Source organism: Myotis yumanensis, unplaced genomic scaffold (assembly GCF_028538775.1).
Source record: "Myotis yumanensis isolate MYYU_CA2020_CCGP unplaced genomic scaffold, mMyoYum1.0.hap1 SCAF_15, whole genome shotgun sequence".
Classification (NCBI taxonomy): Eukaryota; Metazoa; Chordata; class Mammalia; order Chiroptera; family Vespertilionidae; genus Myotis; species Myotis yumanensis.
This window is the reverse complement of record NW_027223766.1, coordinates 16,896,905-16,912,568: the sequence shown is the minus strand read 5'-3', so window position 1 is coordinate 16,912,568 and position 15,664 is coordinate 16,896,905. Positions and strand designations below refer to the sequence as shown.

The 15,664-nt window shown below is 36.3% G+C and overlaps 1 protein-coding gene across 5 annotated transcripts in view; it reads right to left on the bottom strand.

The window, feature by feature from the left end:
- Positions 1 to 15,664, bottom strand: part of NCOA2 (nuclear receptor coactivator 2) — a 268,578-nt gene that overhangs the window by 163,752 nt on the left and 89,162 nt on the right. For all 5 annotated transcript variants that reach the window (XM_070392625.1, XM_070392631.1, XM_070392628.1 and 2 more), the window contains exon 2: positions 5,076 to 5,132. The gene's annotated coding sequence lies outside the window, so the exon portion shown is untranslated. The remainder of the gene's footprint in view (positions 1 to 5,075; positions 5,133 to 15,664) is intronic.

Genomic DNA, 15,664 nt, shown 5'->3' with positions numbered 1-15,664 from the left:
ACTAGTGGAGACTGACATAAATGATTTGAACTTCAAAAATAAACTCTGAGGTGTTTAATGGAAACAGCCTGATTTTATTTGCTATTTTAACTGTAAGGGGATTCTGGCAAGGTCAGCAGACTCAAATTCAACACCTGCCTAGAAAATAACATATACATTCTGCCACTTTCCTTCCAGAGTGAAAGTGAATGGGATAGTTTAAAATCCTACTAATTGACCCCAGATCAAATGCCATATATTTCTAAAGTTTCTATAGTGTCATTTATGTGAAATTCTGCTCATCAGAGACCTTCTCCTTAAAGCTAGCAACTCTACTATCCAGATGAGTCGAATACACAAATTTGAACCGAAATCCAAAGGCCACTAACAAGAAAGCAGGAGAACACACATTCTCTTAATGTTCAAACACGCCCCCTTCACACTCCCATGCACACATACACCTGTCCTCCGGTGCACAAGAATGGGGCTGAGAAGACAGAGCCCACTCTGTCCCAGCAATACCTCCTCAAAGACACGCTAATTCAGAAGACCTATACAAAGTATAGAGTGGTAATGGTTTTCATTTTCATTATTTCCAAAGAATATCAGCTATGCCAACAGAGAAGTCACACTTAGAAACTTCTAATTAAAGAAACAAATGGTGATTTCACAGAAAAATAGCTCTCAACTGAAACTCAACTTTTATAATCCAAGAAGCATCCTTATAGATTTTATTTAAAAAAGTGGTTTTTATTGCTGTCTATAAATCTAAATTTTGCTGTTCCAGAATTTGGATTAACCAGAAAAAGCAGGTTCTCTCATATTTCTGATACACTGTTCAGCAATGCACTATGCTCACTAACATCACTGCTCGTGGGTACCTGTGGAAACAAACATTTATTTACAACAGACAGCTTTTCTTGTTGCCTTAATCTCCACTTGTATGAAATAGATTAGTAGGAACAGATGTATAATTTAGAAATCAATGGTCATTTTTTTTTCTTTAAAAATCAGAAAGCCAAGTTTCAGTATAAAAATACTGAGCAAGGAAATATGGAGCAAAACTTTCATTACTACTCTTTTCAGTTTATAATTTTTGGTAATTATTCTGTATATTTCCCACAAGCCTCAGCATAGGCTAACACAATATAATAAATACTAGAGGCCCAGTGCACAAAATTCGTGCACGGGTAGGGTCCCTAGGCCTGGCTGGAAATCAGGGCTGATCAGGGCCTTCCGGCTGCTGGTTGGGGCCCTTCTTTCCCCAGCTGCCAGCTGGGGCCTTCCTTTGTTCTGTGCCGTCCCCTGGTGGTCAGGGCACATTATAGCAAGCGGTTGAACACCGGGTCGGTGGAACTCCCGCCCAAGGGGACACTTTGCATATTAGGCTTTTATTATATACGATTTCTCAAAGGAAGGAGAGTCAGAAAGAAAAAGGGATGACTTGAGGGTAAAGGGAAGGAGGAAAGTGAAAGGAGGGTCAATGGTGCTGAATATATTTCCCTTTGTGGTGAAAACTAGGTCAATCTGTTTACACTAATGTGTGCATAAAAAAGGGAGGAAAACAGAATAGTAAAAATGCTTTAAAAACTGGCCTGTCATACAAATAGTTTCCAACTAATGGCTTTGGGTCAGTGACACTCATTGGAAGATAATTTCAACCCACCAGGAAGCTTCTTTGGTTCTGAGTCCAGCAGCCCATCCACCAGCGAAGAGCAGAGAAGTCTGCACAGGGGGAGTAGGACTGGGATTCTAGTTTGAAGAGTTAAACAACAGGGGGTTTGGCCAACTGTTAAAATATTTGTTATTTCCCCATGAGAGCCTACCATGTGGACATTTGAAAAAAATTACAACAAAAGTAGCAATATAATTAAATGTCAGCAGATTTTGCCTAAAGCAAGAGAGACATGTAAATATTGTAATTTTTTAGTAGATCAACACTGATCTTCAGTGGACAGTGCTCAAAGCCTCAGATCTGTAGCTCAAATCAAGCCGCCTGGGGATTCAAAATACAACAACTATTTTAGGGTCGGTGGGTTGCTGCTGTTGCAGGTGTGCCCTGGGACTGCCTTGCCATCGCTGCCATGCGCGCGCCCCCGCCCCCCCCCCCCCCCCCAGGACCCGGCGGAAGAAAAACAAAAAACAAAATACAACAAATATTCATTTCAAATGTACTTAAAACCATATCAGGTCCAATACAGACATAATTTCTTCTGTCTTTCATATGGTTAATATGATTTTTGGTATTTAGTATATAACAACAAAATGTACTAGCATCACAAGAAGTATATTATGCTCTGTTGTACTTTGGCGAACTTCGCTCTGCATAAGTTAGTGCTGGGCTCTACCTAGTATGTGTGTACAATTCTTCCTACACCCCAAATCTTCCAGTGTACAGAAAGTAAACTTATAAACTCAAAGTATATATGAATCCACGGTGAATTCAGTTTTCCATAGTGAAGGGGAAAAATCACATTTCAAGGCTACATTGTCAAACATTTATCTAACGCTTGCTCCTGTTTTGACTATCAATTCTAAGAAAAGTTTATTGGCTAACTTTAAAAATGCTTAAAATGTGAGACTGGAATGGAAATACTGATGTAGCTATAGATTAAGAAGCATGATTTGGTCTGTTAAATAAATTTTTTCTTTTTAATTCAAACTACAGAAGCCCCTTCCCATACACTCAAATCTGGAATTTGCATTTACACTCATAGATACAATCCTTTTGGAAAGTGTGAGGAAGTATAGTTAATCATATTTTCAAATAAAAACTTTCAGATGCATTCAACAACGCTGCCTTCGAAAATACTTTGTCCGCAATATTATAGGTTTAAGAACAGATATTTTTATGTAATATGTCCTCCTCAGCCTTGAAAATAAACTAAATGTGGAAAGCTGAAGTTCTTTTTGAGGCAATTCTGCTTTACTTCAAAGCGATGGCACCTTATTCTTAAAAAAAGTTCCCCAAGATATAAATTATTACACATTCCAAGATAAGGGTTCTAAGTAATTATATAGTCACTGTATTTCACACAACTTATTTTCTGTAGGAAAAGTGTAACAAACGACAGATGCCACTGTAACCTAAACTTTCTGATACTGCAGGGGATGAAGAATGCTGATTCATGGCGTGCCCCGCTCACAGGAAAAAAGGAGGAATGCCGATTCATGGCAAACCATGCTTACAATGGAGAATGGAATCCAATGGCTCCACCATGGGCCTGCCCCGCAAAAGTAAGTATGACATGAAAGTGCAGGGTGCAAGTTTAAGTTGTGCTGGTCGTCACTAAACTTCAAATGAGTCGTCATGTTTCACAGTTTGAAATAAAGGTTAAAAGTTGAGGCCTGCTAGTGAAATATAAGCAAAATAATGTTTGACTTTTAAATTAATTTTGAAGTCCTCAAATATAAATATGGTTTTCCTATATTACACTTATTGCCACCAAAAAAAAAAAAAATGTGTATATTCCAGGCTATTTAGAAGGAAAATGGAGCTCGGTGGTTAAGATCAAGGTCTTTGGAGTGGCAAACTGCCACTTACTTGATATGACCTTGGAAAAGTCACTTAACCTCTCTAAGCTTCAATTTCCTTATCTGCTATTCTGAAGATAACTGAAAAGCACTTACATAATACTTGGCACACAGTGGAAGAGCAGTAAGTTACAGCTGCTGCTGTTAGTATTATCAAAGCAATCTCAGCAAATTGCACTTGTAAATTAGGTGTGAATGAGAAATGGCTGGATAATTCCAAAATTTTACTTAAAAAAATAACACAAAAACCCTAAAGGTCAGAATTAGTTCTTTCTATAAATGAAAAAATCCCATGGTGGCAGAAGGAGAAACTAAGGCCTAAAGAAAGCAAAAGAGATAAAAAATAAAAATGCAAGAAAACGAGACAGGAAGCCAATATCCGGGAACATGTAAAGAAAACTGCCAAGGGCACAGGAAGAGGATGGTCAGCTCCTGCCTACAGCTTTCTTTCACAATGAATTCAAGCATCTATATGGAGGACAGAAAAATTTCCCAAACTAAAAACAGAAAACCAATAAAGTTACATTTTATATCCAGTGACAGGTAGTGGAAAAATCTTAACTTATTTGGTTTTCAGAGATTAAAACTGTCCAATTTTCAGACCCACTTCACATTGTTCTTTATATAAGTTATCACAAAACATATCTAATATGGCAGCATAATTTAGCAAGGAGGTGGGGAGGTCCCACACCAGCTTCAGGTTTGTCCCTTACTTCATCAAAAGAAGCTTCAAGGATAGTGACAAAATAAATACACAATTGGAAGCATTACCCTCTGAAATCTACCCTGATTAAGCATATCTGAGTACATAAAATATGCAACACAGGCAATTTAAGAGCTACCAGTATATAATCTTTAAGTAGCTGATATAAATTAATTTCACATTTAGAAATAAGTATAAGGAACTAGTTCTGGTTTGTATTTACAGATACAGAGCTCAGGGACTCTGAATATGAATAAATGCCTAGTATTTATTGCCCAATAATTATTTAGCAAATATTTCCTCAGTCTTTCCTATATACGAATCTTTCTTAAATACCTACATGTTTAAGTAGACAAAAATGGTCCCAATGTTTAAGGAGCTTATATTCTAGCAGGGGAGACTATAAATAATAAAATATTATGACAAAAATAAAGAGATTGTGTGATATGGAGTGATCGAGAAGCTATTTCAGGCTGGTTGAACTAGAAAAGCCTGCTCATCAAATTTAAAACATCTACCCCCATAAAACTGAAATTTGCTGCCAAAATCTCTAGCAGCTATTCTTTTATTTACATATAAAAATAAACATTTGCCAGGCTATGAAATTTATATGTAATCTTCCCAAATATACACAGTAAGCACTGATAAATAGATATGGTTATTCTACCTTCAAATGTCATTTTCAACACATAATAATAAAACAGAAATGGAGATAATATCTTTATAACAATTTCTTTATGTTGTCATATTCATTTTATTTACATATTAATTTGCTAAACTATAAATAGGATAATTTTTAAACATTGAATATTACTTAAAAATCAAAATAATCCAACAGAAAGGCTTAATTTTAACTCACCTGTACCTGTATACAGTGCAGAAGATCTATAAATCTGTGGCCAAATCCAAGAGAAATCTGTAAAATAAACAAACAAACATGAATTAAAAAATGTAGAATCTTGTGATCTTTACAAGCAACATATAAGTAACACTCATTTAATAACACCTTTTCATTAAACTGCATGGTAAAACCAAGAAGTAGACTTGCTGCATTACTTCTATTTGCACAGGATAATATAAAATATGTAAGGTCACAGTTCATAAATTATGAGGTGTCTACCCTACCAATCTTGAGAGCCCGCCACACACTTACTACACTTTCCTGTAGCTGCCTGACTCATCACTAGCTCTGGTAGAAGCAGAGGAGGCCGAGCTACGCCATGCACCTTGCACTGCTGGGCTAGCCCAGGGCCCAGCACACCATAACACAATGTGCAGTAAATGTTTGCTGAATAAATAAGTAAACTTCACACAGTTGTCTTCACTTGCTGTGGTTTCTGCTTTACCTATATGGAATTGAAATTATTAAAATAAAGCTCTATGTCATAATTGTTTAAAGAAGTTCAAAGCTGACTGAATAAGAGTCAGGGGTAAAGGCGGGGTGGGGGCGGGGGAATGGGAGGTATCTGTAACACTATCAACAATAAAAAATACTTTTTAAAAAGTGACTGAATAATTCCTCAAAAATGAAAGTCTTGAGTAAAATGATATAAAAATGATGCCTATATAAGACATTCATAACAAATTGCAAGACAAATGTGGACAAGAAAAGGAAGAACATTTTCAATACTCAAGGCAGCTTCTCCCCAAGTTTCTTCTGGGTGTGTGTCTTGAGGACAAAGAGCTTAACATGGAAGGGCCCTGGGGCATTTCCTGGGATCTATGCAGGAATCACTTTTCACTGCACAGTGAGGAATACAAACACAACAAATATGTGCTTATGTTATTTTATGTGTATTAATGTTGACTATTTTTGTGTATTTTATGGACCAGAGAAAAATGGTTTGATTGCTACTAGAAGTATGTCTTTTTTAACCATTATGTGCTACTAGATTTAACAGCTGCAAGGAATGTTTTTACAATTGAGCTACTAGATTTTTTTATTGTCAGACGACACCAATCAGTAATAAATGACACTTTGATTAATTATCAAACTTAAAACAGTATTAACTCTATAAGAGCCCTTTACTATTTAGAATAAATAGAACATAATAGTAGAAAAGAGCTAATGCTAATTTAATATCCAAATTAACATTTTTCTAGGGCACTGGAAACATCTGATTTCATAATTTAATAGGTCTAAAGAAGAAAGAGAAAAAGTGCATTTTGATTTTCACCAGGACCTGATCAGCCTGGAGATCATTATAAGTAATGAAATGCAGCTAGGGTATTAGTCAGAGATGATTCATGAAAAACAAAAGGAAATCTGTATGCAAATAAGAAGTTAGCACAGTAAGTAAAACGAATGGATTCTCATGTGGCAGGCAGTCAGTAGTGTGCACTAACATGTTACGTAATAGAAGCCATCAATTCTTTCCAGCTCTGCTAGGGTGAATGTATTCGTTATGCTGGCCTACGTAAGCCTATTATAATTCTATACCAACAACTAATTTGCTCAAGGACATCACACCATGCAACAATCAAGAGCTAAAACTTGTGATATTAGCAGAAATGATGGTATTAAATTATTACTACTTGATCTGTACTATTAAATGAGTTTTTAATTAATATGCTAATATGAGGAAAAACTACCAAAGCACCCATGCTGAAGAAAGATATAGAAGAGACATATGAAGATAAAAGACATATGAAGATGTGGATAATTTCCACAGTATAATATAATAATATCTTGGTGTAACATTTTAAACAAAAGAAATTAATAAAATACTTCAACATAGAATTACAAAATATTTTATAAGTTACTAGAGAATATAATAGCCATTAAAACAGTAGTACAGGCGAGAAGAACTTTATAATAAATTAACATCCTCTATTCTTCCACCAGTCCTGACAGTTTTCACAAAGCCCTTTCAGGAATACATTTCAAGGGAGGAGGAGGGGGCTGCCCCAGGCCTGGCAAAGACAGAGGAAAGGCGGAGGGATGCCTGTCATCTTTCCCCTGTGACTACGGCTGTTTCCACTGTACTAAAAAGATATATACCTCCTCTCTGCGTGGAATAGTTGGAAGAGCCCGGGATTAAGCATCATCAGATAGACCAGGTTTTTGTTCAAACTCTAGCTTTATCATGTAAACACTGCTGCTGTGAATATAGCATCACTAGCGGCAGCTGAGGTAAGTGACCTAAGGAAATGACACTGTGGACTTATTTATAAAATCAGGATAATGATGTCCTCTTTGCAACACCTGGGAAGTATCAAATGCGATAATTACAGAAAGCACCTGGTACATAGTAGGCTTTATAATTATGATCCTGCCATGTCTGAACCTATCAAATGCTGCTAGTAAAGACAGGTAACCCAATAAAGCGATGAAAAATAGAAGCTTCAGGCCTACCAACCCCAAGTAGAACTGATTTTGATGGGATGTCTTCCCTTTATCAGCTCATAATCCTCCAGAGAGACACAAAAATATGGGAAATTTTTAAACCGAAGCTACTTTAAAACTATATCAAAAGTTGAAAGACATTAACTGATTTCAAGACTTACTATAGTTACAATAATCAAAACAATGGGGGCAGGGCATAAGGATAAATAACAGAAGAGAACAGAGTCCAAAAACGGGGCTATGCATTTATACCAATTCATATTCAACAAGGATGGCAAGTTACTTCAATAAGGAAAAGACAGCCTTCAATAAATGGTGCTCAAAACCGGTTATGCATATGGAGGAAAGGTGAAAAAAAGAGCCTCGACCTTTACCTTGCACCAGGTACAAAAATTAACTCAAAATGAATAGGATCAGCCCTAACCAGTTTGGCTCAGTGGATAGAGTGCCGGCCTTCTGACTGAAGGGTCCCATGTTTGATTCCGGTCAAGGGCATGTACCTTGGTGGGCACATCCCCAGTGGGGGGTGTGCAAGAGGCAGCCGATCGATGTTTCTTTCTCATCGATGTTTCTAACTCTCTATCCCTCTCCCTTCCTCTCTGTAAAAAAATCAATAAAATATATTTTTTAAAAAATGAATAGGATCATAGATCTAAGTTAATAACCCAAACTAAAAAGCTTGTAGAAGAAAGTACTCGAAGACAAATTATTGTGGATTAGGCAAGAAGTTTTTAGATATGACATCAAATATATAAAAGAAAAAAACATAAAAAGAACAACCATAAAAGAAAATAACTTGAACTCCATTAAAATTAAAATGTTTGCTCTTCAAAAGACAATTTTAAAAATAAAACCACAAGTCACAGACTTGGAGAAAGTATTGGCAAAATAATTATCTGATAAAGTACATGTGTCTGGAGTATATAAAGAGCTAGATAATTAACTGTTAAAGGATGTCTATCTAGAATATATGAAAGATTCTTTCAACTCAATAATAAAACAATTTTTCAACCTTTTAGAAATGGGCAAAATATTTAAAGATATTTTATATATAGCATAGAAGATATATAATGGTGCCCTAGCCAGTTTGGCTCAATGGATAGAGCATCAGCCTGAGGACTGAAGGGTCCTAGGTTCAATTCTAGACAAGGGCACATGCCCGGGTTGTGGACTCAACCCCCAGTAGTGGGTGTGCAGGAGGTAGCCAATCAATGATTGTCTCTCATCATTGATGTTTCTCTCTCTCCCTCTCCCTTTCGCTCTGAAATCAATAAAATATATATATACACACAATGGGGAAAGTACACAAAAAAGTACTAAATACCGTTAATCATCCGGATAATGGATATTAAAACCAAACAAAATAGCCTAGGAATTCCATAAAAATATCTAAAGTGATGCTAAGGATATGAAGAAACAACAACCCTCACATCACCTCCCTCACTGGCGGGGAAGTATAACAGGATGGCCATTTTGGAAAACAGTTTGGAAATTTCTTATCACATAATCCAACAATTTCACCCTAAGGTGTGTTTTCATTTCTCTGGGGACAGATGACCACACACAGAGTTGTAATGAATGTCCCTAGACAGTTTTGTTCATAACAGCCAAACCCTGGAAACAATTCAAACGTACATCAACTGGAACGTAGTACATTCATACAATGCAATACCACTCAACAATAAAAAGAATGGATTGCTGATAATGCAACAACATGAATAAAAACACTGTTAACTGAAAGAAGCCAGACACCAAGATTACATACTGTATGACTCTACTTACTTCTAATTTCTAAAATAAAGTAAAACTATACAGATAGAAAACAGATGGGTGGTGTGTTGGGTCACAGAACAGAAGTGGGAATTAGACACAAAAGAACTTGGGGACCGACAGATTTTGTTCTAAAACTGGGTGGTGGTGATGCTAAAGAAAAATGTATAAGAAACATTAGACACACAACTATATAAATTTACTAAAATCCATCCCTGAATATAGTTAAAATGGGTACATTTCATAGTTATGCAAATTATACCTAAATTTTTTAAATGCTAAAAAAATCTTAAATGAGATTTTAAAATGTATCACGGTGTCCCTACTCTTTCTTCCTATGTGGTAGCTAAGGTTACTGTGTGAGTACAGGGATCGAAGCAATAAATGTAGTTCTAGAAACAAACGGTGGTTTTGCCAAGTATAGTGTCACCTAGCAGGTTGCACAGGTAACTCATTACTTTGAGGCAATAAATAAATAAATAAATAAATATCAGGACTGAGCCTACATCACACATAAAAAAGTTGCTGGCAACATTAAAACTATAGGTTGATGCTTTTTTAAAAGGTAGGGGAGGGTTAGGAGAAGATATGCTCAATATTTTATGTTATTTTTTTTAATTTTATGTTATCCAATTTTTTAGCATTTAAAAAATTTAGGTATAATTTGCATAACTATGAAATGTACCCATTTTAACTATATTCAGGGATGGATTTTAGTAAATTTATATAGTTGTTTGTCTAATGTTTCTTATACATTTTTCTTCAGCATCACCACCACCCAGTTTTAGAACAAAATCTGTCGGTCCCCACATTCTTTTTTTTAAAAAATATATTTTTATTGATTTTTTACAGAGAGGAAGGGAGAGGGATAGAGAGTTAGAAACATCGATGAGAGAGAAACATCGATCAGCTGTCTCCTGCACACCCGCTACTGGGGATGTGCCCGCAACCAAGGTACTACATGCCCTTGACCGGAATCAAACCTGGGACCCTTGAGTTTGCAGGCTGACGCTCTATCCACTGAGCCAAACCGTTAGGCCTTATGTTATTTTTTTTAATTTCTGAAAATGGTTAGGAACAGAGCCATAAGAGGCAAAATAAGCTGAGAGGAAAATGAAATGATATCTGGAATAGTAGCTAAAAGAGCACTTCAAGACTATGAGAATGAGAGGAGGGCCATATTTTTGCAGTTTTAGTTTAATGCCACCACCACCAACATCACTAGCTACTATTTATTGGATGCTTGTTTTGTGAGTGTACCGGGAAGAGGCCTTTGTAAAGTATTACCTAATTCAATCTTTCTAACAACCCCACGAGGTAAGTACTGCTACTGTCATCTCCATTTTGTAGATACAGAAACTTTACTGATAAGTGAAGTACTTTATCCAAAACACAGAGCTAGTGCAGTGTGAGAGCCCAGATTCCAACCCAGAATCTGACTGTGGAGTCACACGTGCTCTTACCCAGCAGACTGTTATGGAAGTCCACTCTTCTGATAATGCTATCCTTTTTACCAACATGATTCAACCTGAAAACTGCCTTCTTGGGGTTTTTGGTATGAACAAGAACAAAGCTTACATTCCCCACATCATCCACCCTGGCTGACACTGCAATCGAACCTTAACGTTATTTTTGGTTGACCCAAAGGTAGCCTCACAATTTTCTCAAAGTTGCCACCAATAAAAGGAAGGATCACCAGTACATCAATATATTTCTTTTGAAATACTTGCCAAATGGAACAACTTGATTTTGGATGGACAACAGAGTATATGGCATGTGCTACTGGAAAGAGTTGACTAACCAAAGGAGAGCCCTGTGACTGCCATACTTCCTGCTCCAACAGAGGTCCTGTTATTGGTCATCTTGTCCTCTAGCCAGCACCACCCCAGTCATCCAGCCAGTCACACTGGTTGATAGAAATGAAGAGGACATGGGGAAAGGAAGAAAAGGCTAGGAATACTGCTCAAATTACTTGAGATTTTCCAACAGTTCCAGCCAAGCATATAGTGCATGCCCATAATGCATGATTAATAAAATAATCTATTTTTCAACTTTTTGCTCAAAAGCACAAAAACTCCAAAAAAACTAAACATAAAATGCACCTTTCATTCAGCATGTTTCAAATCATCTACCATCAAGAAGAAATTCATACTTTGAAGACTTAACTCTGAGAACTACTCCAGATTATTGAACATGACATTACATGTATTTAATATTTTATATGCCATAAAAATATCATAAAATATAGTAGCCTTATATTTTTAATAAAATCCCAATGTGATGTTGCAAAAGTCTTAATAATGTACATAACATGTAAAGAATGTGTGCAACATATGCAAGGAAAAATTCTTTCCCAATTATTAAGTTGATGATGTTAAAAATAACACCTAGACCACAGAATAACTTTACATTGACTGCTTAACTTCTATATGTACTTCAGATAAGCTTATGTTTTCTTTCTTTGTTTACAGGGTTCTACCTCCACTTCAGACAATAACCCTTAACTAATGAAACTCTTTGGCAAGTAATTTCCATTTTCAAAAGCCTTTTTTAAGAGAGTCAGCAGTATCATGTCGAGATCCTTTAAATGGCAGGTCTAGCTGAACATTAGCTCTTATAACATATGTATAAGCATTAATTAACTGACTTTCTAAAAACCCTTTCCCACTATTCATTCTTCCATAACTTAATTCACTCAGAGAAATCTTCACAGATTTGTTGAGAGCTAGATTTCAGTATACAGCATACAGAAGGTACTCAGTAATTTTTTAAGATAAATAAAAAAGCCTTCTCAGACCTCGCCATCTCCCTGTCAGAGAACTCTTCAGTTTTCTAAAACTGGTGCTTAAAATTAATTGAAACTCGATCTTAAGATGTTCTTTTGTTATTTTAATTCAATTTCATAAAATGCTTCAAACAGTACAATCAATCATGAGTAAAACTTTAGGTTTACAATTTAATGTAGTAACTTTTCATCTATACTAAATGTAAAAATAATTCCTAAGCCATATTAAAATACATTTTAAAAAGTATTTATCATCAGTTTAAAATTTCCTAAGCTACAGACAGGTACACATACACGATTGATATGTATGATATAGTGAAAAATAACATCCATCAAATTCGTAGATCTTATATGACCAATCTTTTCAATTTGGTCTCTTGCCTACAATGACAGAACCAATACAATAAAGCAACTATCATAAAACAGTAACTCTCCAAAGAGTAGTATTCTTGCCCAGAGAAACAGATCTAGAAGAAAAATTAATCTCACATGTGTCATTGCATGTCCAAGGCTCAAGTCTGGAACAGGACTAAAGATGCTAAATTTGGAGTCACTAACCTGAAAATAGCATTTAAAACTATAGAAATGGTTAAGATCTCTTAGGGAGAAGTAATAAAGAATGGAGAACTGAGAGTCTGGAACTAAGCCCTAGGGAACTCCTACATTTAAAGTATGTAGAAAAGGAATTGGCCAGGGAGAATGTGAAGAAATTACTAAGAGGCAGGAGGAGGACCAGCAAAGACAAGTCCTGTAGAATCTGGGAGGAGAGGGTGGTCAACATTGCTCAATGCTAAGAGAATTAAACTGTTTCTACTTGATTGACAAGCAAGCACAACTTGTGGTGACCTTCCTAAGAAGTTTCATTGGAATGATAAAGATATGAATCAGACTGGTGAATAGGAAATAAGGATTTGGACACACTGCGTGCAACGATCACTATTATTATTACCTTATGCTAAAACGTACCTTCCCCTCTAGACTGTGCGCTTCCTGAGGGCAAGGGCAAGGGTTGACCCACCTTTGACTAAGAGGGCAGCCTGCTGCTAGACTAGTGATTTTCAAATATCAGGCTGCAGAAGTCCTGGGGTTTTAATTAGGGTGCTCAGCCAAAAAATTCACACAATAATAGTCTTCAGTAGAATTTCGGGGAGGAAAGAAAAATACTTCCTGGGAAGAACTTAATCTTTCTTAAACAGAGATAAAAGACTCCCTACCAAGACTGGAACATGCCAACCTGACAACCAATCAGCTCCCCCTCAAAGAAAAGGCCCCAAGATCCTAGGAGTAGAATTTTAACCGTTTTTCTCCCAATAAAATAGGAAATTTTTGCCCCAATGTTTCCCTTATTCTCTTTAACATGACAACAGTTACTGAAACCTAATGTATACACTGAAATATTAGAAGATCTCCATATTGTTATCAGATTATTTCTCACACTAAACCAGTCCGAAAGGCAAGGTCTGCTTTCTTAATAAAGTAAAATATATACCCGGCAAATACTAACCGTGGAGGGGAAAAACTTAAAAGGCTGTGACAAAATAATGCCTATCTGACACAAGGCATTACACTAAAAATATATACAATTCTAAAACCTAAGGTGGGGGGAGACAGCTAGGAAAACAACCTAATGTGGCTGAATTTTTCCTCAACTTGGGAGTAGCAAGAATGTACAGAAATGTCCATGAAATCTTCTAATATATAGTCTTTATTTTTATGACAGTCTAAAATTACTTATCATATGAATATGCTAAATCATATGGATGATGATTATATAATTGATAACTTACTGACATTTAATTTCAGGACTTGCATTTGCACTTACAACTAGGGAGAGACAAGGATTATTTTCATGCCTCTGATATCACATCTTGAGGGACAAAGGTTTTCATAAGTTCCAGAAAAGGAACATGGGGGTGAGGACTGTGCAATATCTTCACACAGCCAGTTGTATAGCATATGAACTCAGTGGACCCCAAGCTCAGCTGCTTGTAAACAGCAACTCTGTTGAAGCCAGACAACACTGCACAGTGCTATTAATTTAAACCTTATTTGGTAGTTTTGTTTATATTTAGTTAGTAAATCTGGTTTTGTTTTATAGGTCCTAATGAAACGAAAATCTTTCTGCATTGGAAAGTAATTTAGTAACATATACTAAAATGGTTGTTTTTCATAAGGGCCATTACACCGGTTTATTTCTCCCATTATTTACATAATAAATATAGCTATAAAATGTGGATTAAAAAATCATACATGGCTTTTGTTTTAAAAAGTTCTGCTGGCGCCCTAGCTGGTTTGGCTCAGTGGATAGGGCATCGGCCTAAGGACTGAAGGGTCCCAGGTTCGATTCCAGTCAAGGGCACATGGCCAGGTTGCAAGCTCAATCCCCAGTGTGGGTGTACAGGAGGCAGCCGATCAATGATTCTCTCATCATTGATGTTTCTATCTCTCTCTCCCTCTCCCTTCCTCTCTGAAATCAATAAAATATATTTAAAAAAAAACAACAACAAAAGTTCTGCTGGCAAATCAAAACATGGCCCTACCAGTGGTTCCCAAAGTGTGCCTCTGAGTGCAGCTCAAGAACAGTTTTTTTCCAGTTTTAAACCTAAATGAGAAAAAAATGTAGTGTTTTATTTTTCTATAAAGCTAAGCCTTACTAAACTTGAGGAGTATTCTTTATTATTACATTATAAACTTCCTGTTTTGCAGGGTTACATTTTCCTTTTAATTTCTGAAATGGTTGTGGTAGTAGATGGTCACTTTTTTTTCATGTGATGACTTGACAAATTTCACAATTTGGCAATCCTATATTAGTTCCCTAGATTTTAGGGAAAATTCTTTTTTTTTTTAATTGATTTTAGAGAGAGAGAGGAAGGAAGTGGGGGGGTGGGAGGGAGAGAGAGAGATTTGTTGTTCCCCTTACAGGAGGACCTCGGGTTACGTCAGAGATCCGTTCCTATGGTGCAAGGTAACATGATTTTGGCCATAAGTCGGAACCCACCTATATAAGTACCTACGTCACTCACATGGAGCACATACACAGCAGTAATGAAGTGAAAGAGTAAAAAAATTTAAAAGAAAGATAACAATTCCTGACCTTTACTTGTGGTAAATAAATAATAAAAACAATAAAGCACATATGTACATATGTTGAAATTACAGAACTTTTTTTTTATAAATAAATGGGAGATGGCAACGTAACCACAAAACGATGTACGCTGAGTCTGACGTAACCCAAGGACTGCCTGTATTTATGCATTCATTGGTTGATTCTTACATTGCCTGACCGGAGATCAAACCTGTAACCTTGGCGTATCAGGACAACACTCAAACCAACTGAGCTACCTGGTTAAGGGGAAATTCTTAATAGTATTACATAAAAATAAAGATCTCCAGGTACCACTTTCCCTGCCTACCTGTTATGAAATGGTGCAAATGTATACACACATACAGATATATAGGTGTAGGTATTCCACTCTGGCATTATGGGGAAAATTCATTCTGAGCATGAACCTCCAATCAAGAAGTTCTTGTTTCTACCCAAAGAAAC